Source organism: Emys orbicularis, chromosome 2 (assembly GCF_028017835.1).
Source record: "Emys orbicularis isolate rEmyOrb1 chromosome 2, rEmyOrb1.hap1, whole genome shotgun sequence".
NCBI classification, from domain to species: Eukaryota; Metazoa; Chordata; order Testudines; family Emydidae; genus Emys; species Emys orbicularis.
In genome coordinates, this window is record NC_088684.1 from 220,801,154 (window position 1) to 220,818,398 (window position 17,245).

Consider the following 17,245-nt stretch of genomic DNA (forward strand, 5'->3'; position numbering starts at 1 on the left):
ACACAACAAAGGAGCACAAGAAACTGAAATTCAGTTAGAGGTCAGCAGATTGCAGGTTCACATTTACTGAGCCAACCATCAGTCAAGTGAGGTTGTAAGCAGATTTTTTTATATAATATTTTCAACAGACACTCCTACGTGACAAATAAGATAGTGTATTGGATAAGCCCACTGATAAGATACTGTGTACTTTAAGAAGAAACCAATTATGTTTATAAAAGAAAATTCATAAACATCAATCTTTCTGACCTAGAAAGATTCAATCATATCAAGCGACAACACGCCATTAATTTCTAATAAGCTTCACACTATTCCCATTTGACTAGATTGCTAAAAATATTAATTCTTCAGTTCTGAATTGTCAACATTAATATGATCTGTAAAACACCATGTCTGTAAAATTAGTCTCTTATCTAAGCACAGCAAAGGTTTACCATTAATTTGATTAGTGTCAATAGTAAGCCCAGCATTGCACAAGACGAAAAGGAAGACATGGTCCCAACCTCAAGAAGCTCACAATCTAAACAGCTGACATAAAATGCACAGGACAACCCAGTGGCTGATGGTGTTCTAGAACATGTCTTTTGTTTTTTCTGTTTTTTTTCCAATGAGTTGGTGATAACATATTTTTTGACATAGTTTAGTTTAGAAATCCTTTAACAAAGCCTCAATTGGATGCTAAAAAAAGACAGCTAATATTTATTGTGCCACAATTCCAAGACTGCTTAAGTGGATGAAATAGGAAAAAACCATTAACCTCCTCCTTGTGCTGCAAACTACTGTTAAATATGCACAACTGTCTTCAGTGGAAAGTGAACTTTAACATCTGTACTTCCTGCTTTGGGAGCATAATCTTAAATCTTTAATGAACACTGTCAACTGCCAATGAACACTAGTGAAGAAATTCCTTTTTATTTATAACATAAGGATGGAAGAATTTAATTTTCCGCTTCTCCCCAGTATACTTTTGACAGATATAAAATAAACTAACTCCAGCTTTCCAAAATGGACTGTGATTCCTGCCATAAAATAAAAACTTACAAAAAAACACATTTCAAGATTTCATAGTTGAAATGAACAGCAATAATATTACTGTACATCTTGTCAAGGTACAAAATTAATGGAAGTGTTGGGAGTGCCATGCAGAAAATGATTCAGGACATTATAATTACAGTATGTAGATCAGAAAACCAGAATATGAATACCACAGTTCTTCTAAACTGCAATATTTAGTATTCCTATACTGTAACAATGACTATTCACAGAATTTAAGAACTTTGGGGAGATACATACACTAATGGGAGTTGTGGGAAAATCAGGCCACTTAAAAAGCTACATATGGATTTAATAGGTTAACTACAAGCATCTCACTTCCTATTTTTTTACCCAAGGCATTACTTTTCTCCAAGAACCTCACAAATGAAAACCATCCAAGATTTGTGCATTCAAAAACTTTCTGGTTAAAGCTGTTAAGTTACGCTATACATCATGAACCAATGATGGCATTGTCAAATAGTCTAATTTTATTTCAAACAAAAAATGGTTTGTTACCTTACAGTAACTGTTGTTCTTTGAAATATTTTGCCCACACAGATCCCACACTAAGTGTGCATGGGCCCCAGGCACAGGAGATCAGATTCTTTTGGTTGGTAATGACTGTTGAGGCTGAGCACATGGGCTGCATGTACTTGAGTCCCTCTGATGACAGCATAGAGGGCAGAATGTCCGCAACAGCCACTCAGTTTCTTCACCAATACAGAAGCCCCCAGGCCAGTGGTTCTCAACCCATGGGCTGCTTGTAGCCCAATCAAGCACACAGCTGAAGTCCATGTGACATCCTCAGGGCCATACATGTAGTATATACATTGTGTGGATGCGGCCCACATGACACAGAAAGCTGCATATACAGCCCACAATGGTAAACAGGTTGAGAACCACTGCCCTAGGCCAAAAGGCTCTATACAAGAGAGAGAGCGAGAGAGAGAGCGAGAGCGAGAGCGAGAGCGTGTGTGTGTGTGTGTGTGTCCATCATGGGATCACGTCTTCTCAATGAACTGAGACAGCTCTTTAGTCGTTATGTCAGTAGTGCTGTACATCATGTAGTGGTGCTGCTTGTACGGATTTTTTCTTTAAGTATTTGTCTATATAGGTCCCATTCTAGGAGACAGGCAAGAAGCTGTCTCTCTGGTGAGTGCCAGGAAATGGTGAATGGTGCAAATGGTGAATCAGTTCTAGAGTCTGACACTTGAGAATGATGAGCTGAAAAAGTATGTATGGAGGTCCAAGTAGCAGCCTTACAGATTTCAAGTAGAAGAGATGACTTTTAAAATGGCTGAAAAGACTGCCTGAATTCTAATAAAATGTGCTTTGATATGAGATGGTGGGGTCAACTTATTCAGTTCATAACAAAATTCTAATGCAGTTTGATACCCCTTTTGAGAGTCTGTTGAAAAAACCCACCCTCTGGATTTATTACAAAAGGTACAAAAGGTGTGATCTGTGGAACAGTTTTGTCCTACTGAGGAATACAGATAGCTCTTAATATGTCTGTATGTGGAGTTTAGTCTCTGCCAGGGACTAGTAAGGTCTTGGAAAGAACTAAATGAATCAAATGATTTAAAAAGAAGTCTAAGCCCACTTTAGGCAGAAGTTTAGGATGAGAATGAAGAGTAACACTATCCTTCTGGGAGGTGGCACAGGCGGTCCTACCATGAATGCTTGACTTTCACTCACTCTGAACAGAAGTAATACCCACCAATAATGCAGTCTTAATAGAAAATGGTACACAGAACAGTAGCACATCCAAACTGTGAGATGTAGACACTGGATCAGGGTGTCAAATCAGACCTTCATCCTGTGACATGATGTCCAGAATGACAAGCAGCTTGAATTGTGGTTGAAAGAGATAGGTGTATCATCTCTAAGTACCAAAACTGCAGTGTCTACAATAGGGCTATTAACATAACTTGAAGCCCTGTCATGTCATAATTTCCTAAGGACTCTGGGGATTAAAAGGCTTGGAGGGAAAATGCACAGAGTAGATTCTTGTTCCACTGAATCAGAAATGAATCCGAGATGGAGCCTGGACTCCTCCTGTGGAGCAAAACGTGAGATTTGTTGCTTAGACTGGTCATGAATATGTCTATAGTGTGAGAGCCCCACTTCTGAAAAATTCTCTGAAAGACAAAATCCTTGGAGGATGATTCATGAAGAGATTAGCATTTTCTGCTGATCTGATCAACTGCTTTGGACCTCAGGTAAGTGCAGAGCTCCTTCAGTCATGTTTTAACACAATCAAGTTTTGTAGCGAAGACAAAAGAGAAAAGAAGAGAAAAAAACACCAGTCTTGTTGATTTTAACTGCTGCTATTCAGAATCTAGTGGACAGCAGTGAAATTGGCTGTAAGGTCAATACTCTGCTGTCATTCGGGAAAGCTATGAGCAGCAGCAGAGACAGGCACCGATACTATTCATGGGGGAAGAGGACTCAAAATGAAATCTGGGAGAACAGTGGAAACACACACAACCAACCCACCCTTCCAGACAGCCACAGTCAAAGAAAGGGGTAAAACGGTAGGAGACCATCATCGCATTGGCAGCTACAAACTTTGGAGGAGTGGTGAACAGAAAAAGAATACTCCTTTTCCCTTACAGCAGCAAGAGGATAGGATTAGGCTGTAAGTTTACCAGATATCTACCAGGCAGAGGATGAAATAGGGTGGATAAAAATCAATGATAAAAAAAAATAAAATCTTTTTTTTTTATTTAAATCGGATTTTTTTGATAAAATGATTTTGGAGGAAAAAACCTATCTAAAGATAGGTTTAATTAAGATACATTATAGCTCAAAGATATCTCATCATGGAATAGGGATTATAAATTCTAATTCTATAGTATGAGACAATATATTCATGTAATGTTTAAAAAAAGTTTTGTAAATGAGTTCCAATAGTTCATGGATTAGGGACCCAATCTTATGAGGTTCCAGGGGCTTCTGTATAGATTATTTAGGTTAATCTTTCTATCTACCCAATGGGACTCAGTGCTCAGTCTAGAAGATACCATCAGAGATGCTTAGTTTTGCAGTTCTCAAACTGTGGATTTGTGTCTCCAGAGATAACATGCTTATTAACAGCAAAAATGTTTTAAATAAATAAATGAATGATATATAGAGGTGAGAAATAACAGACCCCAACCCTATTGTCCCTCTGCAAATTTGTGTACACAGAGTCAATCCCTTACCTCTCTCTAAAAGTGCAAAGTTTCTAAAAGTTCAATGAATAGAAGATTGTTGGGGACGGACTAGATCTGGACAAGGAGAAGAAGTCTGGAGATAAATGTGAGAAGGGAGGGACAGGCAGTAGAAACAAAAGTGAAACTGTTTGAGAAGTCTTGAGGTCTTTCTGAATGTAGCCTTCATTGATTTGAGATCTACCATACCATTCTTTCACTAAAAAGGAAAACCTATAAAGGCAGCAGGCCGTAAAAGAGACCCAGTTTGGAATATTTTAATGAATATTTACCTGTGGGTAAGACAGGCATGCATGCAAAATGCAAACAGTGCAACAAAGAAATGCAAGGCCTGGTTGCCCGAATGAAACAACAGCATGAGAAGTGTTCCTTCTCAGGAGGAAGCTGCGCTGAAGATGATGAAAGGAACATATCTGAACATGCAGGATCTTCAGGTTGGTAAACTTTTCTATTTCATATTTCTTTCTTACGGACTGCCTGTCTTCCTTCTGGACTATTCTTGAATTCTCACATTTGAGCAAAAAATATAGCTGTTACTCTATGGTACTATCATTTTAGATGCAGTTGTGATAAAAAATAAATAGCTGAAATAGGCAGATCTTCCTTTTACAATTTCACCTTTAAAGTAGTACTGTCAGTGAATGCAATGAGTAATACTAAATGAGCAGTATGGTAATAATAATTAAAATAACTGCATTGACTTATTTTGTTTAGGAGAATCCATCCTCGACATACAGGATTCTGAAGACTATCCACCTTCAAGATCACCATCATTTTCTATAGTTTCAGAGTTATCTGCCAATGATAGTGTTTCAGTCACATCATGTATGTCACATAGCCACAGTATATCACCTATAGCAAAAAGAAAAAAGAAAAAATCAAATCTCCATTATCCAGAAAGACCCATAGATAAGTTTGTGATAAGAACCAGCAGATTACAAAAAGAGGTAACTGATGAAAAAATTGCCTGGTTGTTTATTCAACAAACTCTCCTTTCCGTTTCACTGAACCCACGCTTCATTAACATGGTTCAGTCATTAAGACCAGGATACAGTCCACCCAACAGAGCAGATGTCGTAGGCAAATTGCTGGATAAAGTGTACGAAAGAGAAATTTAGCAGTGTGCAAAAGGTCTAGAGGGTGAAATTGTTAACCTGAGTCTTGATGGGTGGAGCAATGTCCACAATCATCCTGTTGTATGTGCTTGTGTGACAACAGCAGAAGGGAATGTCTTCCTTACAGAAACAATTGATACATCAGGAAATGCACACACAGCAGAATACTTACAAGTAGCAGCATAAAAGCTATAACAAACTGGGGGGTGGGGGGGGGAGGATTCAAATGTCTAGTATTCAGCTTGGTCACAGACAATGCTGCAAATGTATCCAAGATGAGAAGAAATTATTTAGAAGAGAGTCCCAAGCTAATAACATACGTATGCAGTGCTCATTTGATGCACCTCCTAGCCAAAGACTTGGGTATACTCAGTGGGGTCTGCAGGGACCTGTGATGGGTCTGGGTCTATTCAATCTCTTCATAAAAGATCTGGATAATGGCACAGAGGGTTCTCTTATAAAGTTTGCAGATGATACCAAACAGGGAGGGGTTGCAAGCACTTTGGAGAGCAGGATTAGACATTTAAAATGATCTTGACAAACTCAAGAAATGGTCTGAAATCAATAGGATGAAATTCAATAAGAGCAAATGCAAAGTACTACACTTAGGAAGGAATAATCAATTGCACAAACACAAAATGGGAAATGACTGCTTCGTAAGGAGTACTGCAGAAAAGGATTTGGGGGTCATAGCAGATCACAAACTAAATATGAGTCAACAATGGAATACTGTTGCAAAAAAGAGTGAACATCATTTGGGGGTGTATTAGCAGGAATGCTGTAAGGAAGACATGAGAAGTAATTCTTCTACTCTACACAGCACTGATAAAGGCCTTGACAGGAGTACTATGTCCAGTGCCAGACACCACACTTCAGGAAACACGTGGACAAATTGGAGAAAGTCCAGGGCAGAGCAGCAAAAATGATTAAAGGTCTAGAAAACATGACCTATAAGAAAAAAATGGGGAAAAAATGGGTTTGTGTAGTCTGGAGAAGAAAAGACTGAGGGGGGACACGATAACAGTCTAAGTACATAAAAGGTTGTTATAAAGAGGAGAGTGATAAACTATTCTCCTTAACCAGTGAGGATAGGACACGTAATGGGCTTAAACTGCAGAAAGAAAGCCTTAGATTAGACATTAGGAAAAACGTCCTGACTGTCAGGGTAGTTAAGCCCTGGAACAAATTATGTAGGGAGATTGTGAAATCTCCATCATTGGTGCTTTTTAAGAACAGGTTAGACAAATACCTGTCAGGGATGGTCTAGATACTTAGTCCGATCTCAGTACAGTGGACTGGACTAGATGACCTATCAAGGTTCCTTCTAGTCCTACATTTCTATGATTTTCTCCTTGAAACTGCAGAGGGTCTGACCTTGGGGAAGTAGAGCTATACAGTTTTTTTTACACTTGCCAGTAAGCTTCAATTTGTGGGTGAACATGTACATTTTTTAAGCCTATGTGAAGGTATTAGGGGTACTTTACAGCCACATAGTCCTTGCTCTTGACATATTCAGTCTCCAATTTCAGACTCTTGAGGGGGATTGGAAAGGTAATCTGAACCACGATTAGCAAGTCTCCTGTATATTCCATTTTACTACATTATTTCTCTCAGAAATAAACTAGTACCCTTGAGTAGTTTAAGGTAACCCTAATAACTTTAGCGCTCCCACAAGTGGTAAATTGGACAGGTTTGTTAGAACCCTTCCAAAATGCTGTCCTTGGCCAGCCAAATACAAACTCCAACTTCTGTGTGAACATGCAGATGTACACATGTTTAAGCTGGAATGACTAAATGAAACTGTCGTAACTTTCATCCCTCCCTCTCCCCTAATGTTTGTTTCTCTTATTTGTAGTATCACATCTAAAATTAGATTTTAAGCTCTTCAAGGCATGGTCCCTGCCTTTCTACTAGCATTGTAAAGTACATAGCACATTTTTGGTCACTATAAAAGTGAACAAATAATAACAAAAATAAATAAAACTGTAGTATAGATAGAACCTAACAATGTCCACATAACTGGATTTTACAGTGATGATATTAGGTCCTATCTACACAACTGTTAATATACTGTAATAGGGCTACGGGACTACCATGTTGTAACTATGTACCCTGATGCAATTTTAGATGTAATATAGATGGGCTATAAATTTAAGGTTACTAGTTTTAAACATATTTTAAATTAAATATCAAAAAGTGCAGCAAAATATTAAAGTGAAGAAGCAGAGCGGCTGTACAAGCAATCATAGTAATTGGATTTTTGTAGTGACATGAATTTCGATTGGTTTATAAGATGAGAATTTGTAAATTTAGCTACCTGATTAACATTTCCATTAATATATTGGAAAATATCAATACTCATTTTCTCTTGGCTAGCTTTCCAATTTTAGGTTTGATTTTATTCAACCCTGAAAGCTGCTCTTCCATGACATGGGGTGACACTGTAAGATGACTGGTTAACATCACTCACTGTAATCATCTGTTATATCAACGAGCTCTAGAATACTGCAGCACTTCTGTACCAAATTAAGTACTGCTGTATTTATAAGCAGACATCTTTGGCTTTGACAATAAGTACTAAGATTTGTACTTCCTTGACAAAAGCACTGTTTAAAATGAATACTTTAAAAGATATTTTGCTTACTCTTAGTAAAACATACATAAAAAAACAAAAACAGTTGGAGGACAGTAGTGCAACAACTTCATTTAGAGATTAACAACACTAGAGGTAGACAGAATTGATAGTTATAGAATGTATTTGACCTGTCCATTACAACTGATTACAAACAAGGCTTGAAAAAGTTACAATACTTCTTCTAGCCAGGCAACTAAACATAGATAAAAAAATATAGGGTGAAGGAAAGGGAGGCACATTAGCAATAACCAAATAAGAAGTCTAGTTCCCGTCATTAATAGCATGAAATGGATAAGATTCCAGACAATGTCATTAAGGTTCAGAGATGTGAATAGCAGCAGTGAAACCAATCAGAATCTTGTTAATTCCACTCTGCCCCTAAAACCTTTAGCACAGCAGGGGCACTAGGGCTTTATGCCTGCAGAGTCAAGAAAATTACCTATCATTTACACAGCTCATAATTACAATCCTTGCAATTATAAGAGCTAGATTTTTTTTTTAAAAGCAAATTTAGATTTTGCAGAATGGATTGTGTAAGGTGTCTCTTCAGGGCAAGCATGATATTAAGCCCTTGTCATAAAAATGCTCAGTTCCAAATTACTCCAAATGTGACTGGTATTATCTACTTGTATACAAATTGTTCAATGAAACGTTAATGATGAAATTTAATTACGAAGATCCAGATATTATAGATTCTACGAAATACAAACATAGCTACAATGTACATATGTAACATTCCATCTGAGTTAAAAGCGGTTAAATGTATGCTTGTATACATATCTTTAATGTGATACAGATGTGTTATCACTGAAACCTTACACCCTGAATTTGAATTTTGTATATTTAAAATAGCAACCCTATTACATCATCAGCATTTTGCATACTGAATTCTTTCCTTTTTACAAATGATTACAAACATGGCTTGAAAAAATTACAGTACTTTTTCTAGCTAGGGCACTAAACATAATATAGAAGTACAGTAGCTACAAAATACAGGGAGAAGAAAAGGGCAGCATACCAATCTCCTGGATCTAGCAAAGGGATAATAGTTTAAAGAGCATGCAGAACTAACTTCTTGATGTATTCATTTAGGTTCTGAAGGTCCAGAATTGGCCTGAGACCTCCGATTGTTTGGGGTATTAGGAAGCATTGGGAGTAGAACCTGCTGCCCCTATACTGAGGGGGCACTTCTATGGCTCCCAAAGAACATAGAATCTGCACTTATTACAGAACTGATTCGTGAGATAGGTCCCTGGGAAGAGGGTGGGGACAGGGAGGGAAGACAGGAACTGGAGGATATATACCAATTCCACCATTCCACCATCTTAAGCACCCACTTGCGGGAGGTAACGGACTGCCTCGTACTTAGGGAATGTGACAATTTCCTCCCACAACGAGGGGTAGAGAGATAGAAAGTCTAAGATCTGCTATAGTCCGTATGCCATTTTCGACAGGAATCAGATGGGCTGTTTAGAGGTGTGGGAATGTGTGGATGAGGAGGTAGCAGAGGTGGGAGGGGGAGGTCTCCTCCTCTGCTGCTTGTGCTTCCACTGGCATTGATCCAGCTGTGTAGGAAAAACAGATACCTATCTCTAATGTGACCCTCGCTCAAGCATTTCAGGCAAGAATTTGCACCACTCAAAGTAAAGTCTGAAGCCTAAGGACCTAGACGTGGGTTCCACCAGCACTAGGTGCACCAAGTACCACTAACAAAAACACACTGACTGCACATTCACAGCGGAAAAAATGACAGCACACTGTGACCACCAATGGTAAGATGGAACTGAAGGGGAGTGAACATCTCCACCCTTTATACCCTTGATTTGGAGTAACAGGGAGCTGGTGTGGTTACCCTCTGGGTCCTGCTAGGGAAAACCTTCTGAGATCAATGCACAGGATGCACACACCCCTAATGCAATGGACATCTGCAATCACTTGAAGAACAATGGAAGCACACTTGAAATAGAGTGTTTTAATTTTCCTCAGTTCATCCAAGAGCAACTTTCACAGTGGGAGCTGCAGCTATGGTGACAGGAGCAGCACAACCAGGGCCAGAAGCAATGGCAGAGTAAAGCCAGGAGATGGCCTCTGTATAAACCCAGTTTTCAGGGAGCTAGGCTGGTGGGTCTGAAACTGCCACCCAGACAGTGTCTCATTCTGAAACAACCAAGAGGCTCAGGTCTCCGCCTGCTGGGAACACAGGTGGGTTCTGTAACATTATTAATGAAGCTAACATTCTGTTTTCCTTGGTTTAGCTGAGCCCTCTTCAGATTCCTTTCCTCCCTGCCCCACATTATATCTGGGCACCTTGCTCTCCCCCCACTCTGTTAGTGTTTGCTGAAGTTTATGATACAAAAGATTCCATATGACTATCAGTGACTAACTTGTATTTCTATTTATGCTTCATTTTCACAAGAACTTGAGACACCTAAATGTAGAAGTGTAGCAGAGCAACTGATACTGAACTGAGATGGAAGGAGTAGAAATAAATATCTGATCAAAAATAAAGAGAAAAAGAAGGTAATTCATATTCAACTAGGCATCACATTTCCATACAATCTCCAGCTATCTGGATCTTCAGCCTTAACAGGTTTAAGAATGTGATTGCCTAGTTACTTAGGGTAGGTCTATACTACCCGCTGTATCGGTGGGTAGTGTTCGATGTATCAGGGATCAATTTATCGCGTCTCGTCTAGATGCGATAAATCGATCCCCGAATCAACGCCTGTATTCCACCTCGGCAGGAGGAGTAAGCGGAATCGACAGGGGAGCCGCGGCGGTCGACTCGCCGCCGTGAGGATGGCCAGGTTAGTTGAACTAAGATACTTAACTTCAGCTACGCAAATAGCGTAGCTGAAGTTGCGTATCTTAGTTTGAACCCCCCCACTAGTGTAGCCCAGGCCTAAGTCATACTTCTTGCTGGAATCTTATTCTCCAGAGTATGCAGTCCAGGCTTTCACCTTTTTCCTAGATGAAGTACACAAACACTATGATTTATCTATAAAGCTTATGATTTAGGTCTTGTATACGTTATACTCTCTTTCTCATGTTTTAATTCTGCAGTTGAGATCACCTGGGAAACAATCTTAAATTCTCTAGCTGTGTATGGTTGTTGTAGGAGGGCAGCACATTCTCAAAAATCCTTAACTCTGGAATGATCCATATTGCTAGGCATTTTTTTCTTTACTGGGTTGGGTGATCAGATTTGAAATTGATTAGAGGGTAGGTGAGAGGGGCTTGCGCTGGGGACTAAGTCTCTTGTGTTACCACTGAGTCAATTTGTACTTTGTATTGTACATGTGTATGAGCATTAGATAGGAACATTTTAAAAAAAATAAAGATCGCTACATATCTGCCTGTTGAGAGTCAAGACAGCTTAGCCTAAATTCCCTAAAAACAAAAAGCACAAAATGGATAGGATTATCCATTTACAATCATACAAGCATCTTCCAACACACGTACAAACCACTTTCAGAACTAATTTCTGTATAATTTCTGGTTATAAGAAGAGGATATACATCTATATATCCACATTTTTACAAATTTAAAAATATATTTATGACTTTATAAACCATTAAAATTCAAACTAGCTTTTACCATTCAATCCACTGAAAACCTGACTTTACATTATGAATTTAAAAAATGAACAGTAAAGCACAAATGAGAAGACACGTAACCTAACACTTCACTCTTTACACATGGGACTATAACTTTCGAAAACTGAAACCTAATAAAAATAAACCTCTGAAATCAATGATTTTTTGTTTTGTTTTTAAGTGTAAGGAGTAAAGAAGCAAAGAATAAAAGATTAAGGGGAAAGCTTCTGTCACATTTCTAAATATTTCTTATCTTGATTCTGATTTTCTTTTTAATTACTAATGCTATTGAAAATCTGATAAAGGATTTTTTTTGTAAGCCTTTGGATTTTCATCTAAAAAATTACTACTTTGAGGAAAAGTATCAGTCTTTCTTGAGCTATAAACATTATGTCACTGCAGTCTTTCCAAGAGAGTTCTGACAGTTATTAGTCATTGATTCAAAGATTAGTTTTGCCTCTAACATATAAAGTCATTCTGATTCCGGGCCTGAAGGCCAACAATCTGCTAGAAATTTCTTATTGCCAGCTGTTACTCAGAAGAGTCCTCACAGACCTACAATTTTTTTAAAAGATGGTGACACCTATTTAAAATATTTTTAATATAACCTTTTTAATAAACACACTGGGAACACTTAAGTACCACCATCAAAATGACTAAGTGCACCACTTTCAACTAAAATAAATTTTGCTTTTGTAGAAAAGGATGGAAGGCATAGTCAAAGTGACAGTAACATTTGACATAGGAAATTTATTCACTTGTGAAAAAGTTTGTTGAATTCCCTCCTCAACTCCAACACTGCTGGAATAATCAGCACACTAACATTATGCCACCAGTGACCAGGAAGAAAGAAGGCAAAGAACAGAACATATAAAACCTGACTCCACCTACTATAGGGTTTCTGCTTTTGAATTATCTTTAAGAAGAAAGAGGGCAGAAAGGGAGAGCAGCAGAATGGAAGAAGAAGGAACTCAGATCAGCTCTTCACGTTGTTAGTAAATTTACCTTGTTAATCATCCCCCCCTCTTCTTCAGTCCTGCAGGACATATCAGAATAGCTAGCAGAGATGCTAACCTTATTTACTTGGTACTAAGTCAAGTTAGCTGCCCTGCACTGGAGGAGGCCAATGTTTAAATTTGTGGGACAAGAGTGAGTAAGGGAAATGCAGAGATTAGATAAAAAAATCCCTCTTTCAAAATAACTAACATTTTCTATTGTTCTCAATGGGACTGAGGCCACAGGCTGAAAAAAGAGGCTCTCTGTCTCTTACTCCTGGGGGAATTCTGCGCCAACACACTAAAAATTCTGCATACAATATTTTAAAATTCTGCTTATTTTATTTGTCAAAGGAACACAATATAATCACACTGATTTCAATTATTTTGGTAATTTATTTCAAAATACCTGTCAGCAAGTATGCCTGTAACAATATAGACAAATAGAAAGATTCAGGCTTTGGGGTTGTTGTTTTTTTTTTGATAAATAGATTCCTTACTAGGCATACTAATACAGAACTGAGAGTAATAATTCATTTAAACTACAATACAGAAACGTATTTCCCGCATCCCTCAGAAATGGTGCAAAGGCTTGGGGGAGCCAGGGGTAATGGAGGAGCTGAGGGAGAGGGAAGGAGCCTGAGAGTGAATCTGAAGTGTTGTTGGGTGTGGGTGAAAAGTATGGAACAGTTTCTGGGGAGGGGGAGGGAGGATGGTTAGGCAGTTGGGAAGCCTCCCCCATACAGGCCCTAAACCTCTTCCATTCAGCCAGGCACATATGCCCCTGTCCCTGTGTGTCCCTGCAGCCCCTCCTACTGTCCATCCCCATGTGCCCCTGGAGCCCCCCTCCCACTCAGCCCTTGGCTCAATGCTATTACCCACTAGCTCCTGAGCCCGTGCTCCAGTCTGTCCCACCCACTAGCCCTTTGAACCCCCGTCTGTGACTCCCACCCCAGCAGCCCCACTTGGCCCATTCTGCCTCCAAACCTGGCTCCACAAGAGGCTGCTGTGACGAAAGCAGCCGGCTGCCAGCTGTTAATGCCAGTCAGCAAGCTGTTCTGGTGCCACAGCGGCCTCTGGTGGGAGAAAGGCAGAACTGCAGCACTTCTTCCGCAGAATGTGTTTTCTGTGGAGCAGAATTCCCTCAGGAGTGCTCTATGCACACATTTCATGTTTCCTGAAGTCCTTCTCAGACTGGTTCTCCCCAGGCTGGGTCCGTATTCCCAGTCTGTCTTTCTCTCAGTTGTCTGCCTGAGGGAGGGTGACTGGCCTTTTCCCAGGCCTGCCACAGGAATCTCCTTCCCTACTGACCTCTCCCTTTTGGAGAAGTCACAGAAGAAAACCCTCTCTCCTACAGCTGAGGGGTAGCTGATCCATCAAAGATAAGGCTGAACCCAACTCCCCTTAAAGGGCTAGCCAGCCTGTGACAGACATATAAAGAAGAATTTTCATTAAGAAGCGGTGCTGTCTATAAAAGTACTCTTGGGGGAATTCTGCATCACTGCATGTGCACAGAATTAATGTCCCCCACAGATTTCTTTGCTTCCTCACAGAAAAATGACTTCTGATAGAGAAGCAAAGGGAAGCCATAACAGCGGTCATGTACCCCTCCCTGGCAGCGCAGCCAGGTTGGTTCAGGCGCCCGGAACAGCCAGTTGAAATGTAACTCACCGTGGGGTGTGTGTGTGTGTTCAGTCATGCATGTGAGAAAGAGACACTGTCCCTCTTGCTCGTTATTGCGGCACACTCAGCATGGAGAGGCAGCGCTTTGGGGTGTTTCTGAGGAGGTAGGAGTGGACCAGGCTCTATCCCCTCAGACAGAGCAGAATGTATACTCCTGGGGGAATTCTGCACCACTGCGCAATGCAGAATTTTGCAGAAATTAACATGCATGCAGAATTTCCTTTCCCCCATAGTAACAGGCTGCAGTGCTGCTAGCTGCCACTGGACCTGACAGAGCCCAGCTCGCACATAGAAGACACTGCTGGGTGGAGGGAGAGGGAGCTAGAGGGTTCCTGGCAGCTGCAGTTCCCAGCATGCCCTGAGGGAAGGAGAGGGCGGTGTGCAGGAAACTCCATGCAAGCCTGGTACCAAGCATCAGGCTGTTTCTCCCTCTGGATCCCTGGGCTCGGGGGGGGGGGGGGGGGAGGGGAGAGACAGCGGGTGTCGGGGGGGGCTACAGCTGGGCTCTGCACAGGGGTGCAGGTATCTGGGCAATGGGGGGGGGAGGAGATGCGGGTATCTGGGCAAGGGGGTCCATGGCTGGAGTCCGGGGGGGAAAGGGGTTTGGGTGGATTGGCTAGGGGGCCCATGGCTGGGCTCGGGGGAGGGGGGGAAGTGTCTGGCCCCCCAGCTGGCCTGGGGGGGGGGGGTAAAGGGGGCAGAGACTCAGGAACCGGGTTGTCATAGGAGTTTCTTTAACTCTCTACTCCTGGGGGAAATTTTGTGTGTCTCTGTATTGTTACAGACATACTTGCTGATAGGTATTCTGAAATAAATTACCAAAATAATTGAAACTGGCATTATTATGTAGTGTTATTTTGACAAATAACATTTGCAGAATTTTAAAATGTGTGCAGAATTTTTAATTTTTTTGGTGCAGAATGCCCCTAGGAGTAATAAAAGGCAGTAGGGTCATAATACCTGAAGACATGCATTCTGAAATGCTAACCCATACCCAGTCAGTCCACATTGGTGCTGAAGTGTGTCTACATGAGGCCTGAGGGCATCCTGCATTGGCCAAAAGTGAGCAGTGAGGGCATAAACTCTGCGAGTACAATATTTGCAATGAGTTTCTAGCCAATCAACAAAAGGAACCAACTCATGATGCATGAAATATCTGATCAACCGGGAAGCAAGCTAGGTATGGACTTTTATATTTGATTTTCTATTCTAAATGGGATGGTTAATTTCTTACCCCAATTATTGGGCAACATTTCTTGCACAAAACAGCAGCCTGTGTCACTGAATGCTGTAAACGTCGGTTTGCCCAACATGGAATTCCAGAGATTATTACAGAAAATGGACCTCCGTTTGCATTTCAGAAAGAAACAGTTACTTACCTTTTGCAATATGAATCTGCAATCCACCTGTAGAATAAAGTTTCCTCTCAAATAAGTCTAGCTTCTGGTCTTCTTTATTTTGAGGGGTTGAGGCCTGATGCCCATCTTTCTTTTTCACTGGCTGCTGCCACTACAAGGGAGCCTAGAGGAGGATGGTTACATAGGTGTTTGAACCCCTGGGGGGGGACATAGTACCATTTCTCCTCTCCTTTTGAAGTCAGAGACAGGGAAGCTGGGGTCTGCCAAAGGACCTTGGTAGGCTCTACAATAGCCTCTTTTGTCAGTATAACTATTCTAGCTGGTGTCACAGAGGTCAGAGTGTCCACCAACTCATGGGATTTTTCCTGGACCTCCTCGGGGGGGGGGGGGGGGGGGAAGGGAGATATTTAGGGCCATAGCCATCCTTCTCAACAACTTAAAATCTTAAGTCTTAAAATCATCTGAAGGTGGAGAAATAGGCTCTGCTACAATTGCCTCATTCAGGGACGAGGAAGAGGATGCTAATGGCATCAGGGGCTAGTCCAGTTCTTGCTTCTCATGCAGCTGTTCACAAGAAGGATCCTGAGTTGGCTTGGTACTGGGCTCAGCACCGACGCTTTGGTTTTTATGGAGATGAAGTTCCTGGCAGCCAGTAGCTGCAACCAGCTGAGGTTGCTGTGGGGATGCTCTGGATTGGGGGAGGAAGCCCCCTGGGTTCCAAAAGGGCCACTGGTATGGCACTGATCCCCAACTATGCAAAGCCCAAGGCTCCATCCTATAAAGTTTGTGCTGGTACTGAGGCGGAAACTGGGGGAAGGTAACATATCCCTTCCTGATGGGACTGGCTAGGTTGGGATCCCACTTAGGATCCCACTTCAGAGTTTGATGAGGAAGAAGCTTCTTCTTGAGACCAAGGCAGTGCCATATCAGTCAGTAGCGGTGAAGAAGATTCAGACTCCGAAGAAAGGAAAGCCAGGTAAATCAACTGTGGTTCTTCCCTAGATGATACCAGCCTAACTGGTATCCTGATGGCCACATCCGTGGAGCTGTTCGGTGTGCAGGTGAAGGCACTGGAGGTGGTACCATGGGTCCCAGTGACAGTTGAGTCTCTTGAACTGATGATAATGAAGGCAGAATTTGGACTAGATATTTATTACTGGTGATAAGGCCCAATCCAGAAAGGCTGCTACTTAACTTTAAGAACACCGAGATTGAGTTTTCTTGGCTGGTACTTACAAAAAACCTATCCTTTATCAGATTTCTGCCCACCTCCTGCTTGTAGGAGTTACATATCACAAATCGTTCATCAAATACCATCCAATTTTTAAAAAACACTTAATTTCTTTATCCTCACAAAATAACTTTCATTAGATGAAATGCTGTACTCAGCCAATTCACAAGGTTTTATCTATGAAAGAATACATCTCATGAGCTATATTGCAGACCCGATTTTTTTTTAAATTTTTCATTAGCAAGCTTTCAACTAAAGATGGAAGATATTCCACTTGAAGACAAGTGACAAATAATTAAAGCAAGTTAAACACAGATTCCTGTTTCTGAACTATGGTAACTGAACACTTGATGGTGTGCAGTACATAAATATTCACATACCA

The 17,245-nt window shown here is 40.8% G+C and overlaps 1 protein-coding gene across 1 annotated transcript in view; it reads right to left on the bottom strand.

Annotated features, from left to right (window-relative positions):
- The window catches only part of STT3B (STT3 oligosaccharyltransferase complex catalytic subunit B), an 87,267-nt gene that overhangs the window by 54,240 nt on the left and 15,782 nt on the right, over positions 1–17,245 (bottom strand). The gene's annotated exons all lie outside the window — the stretch shown is intronic.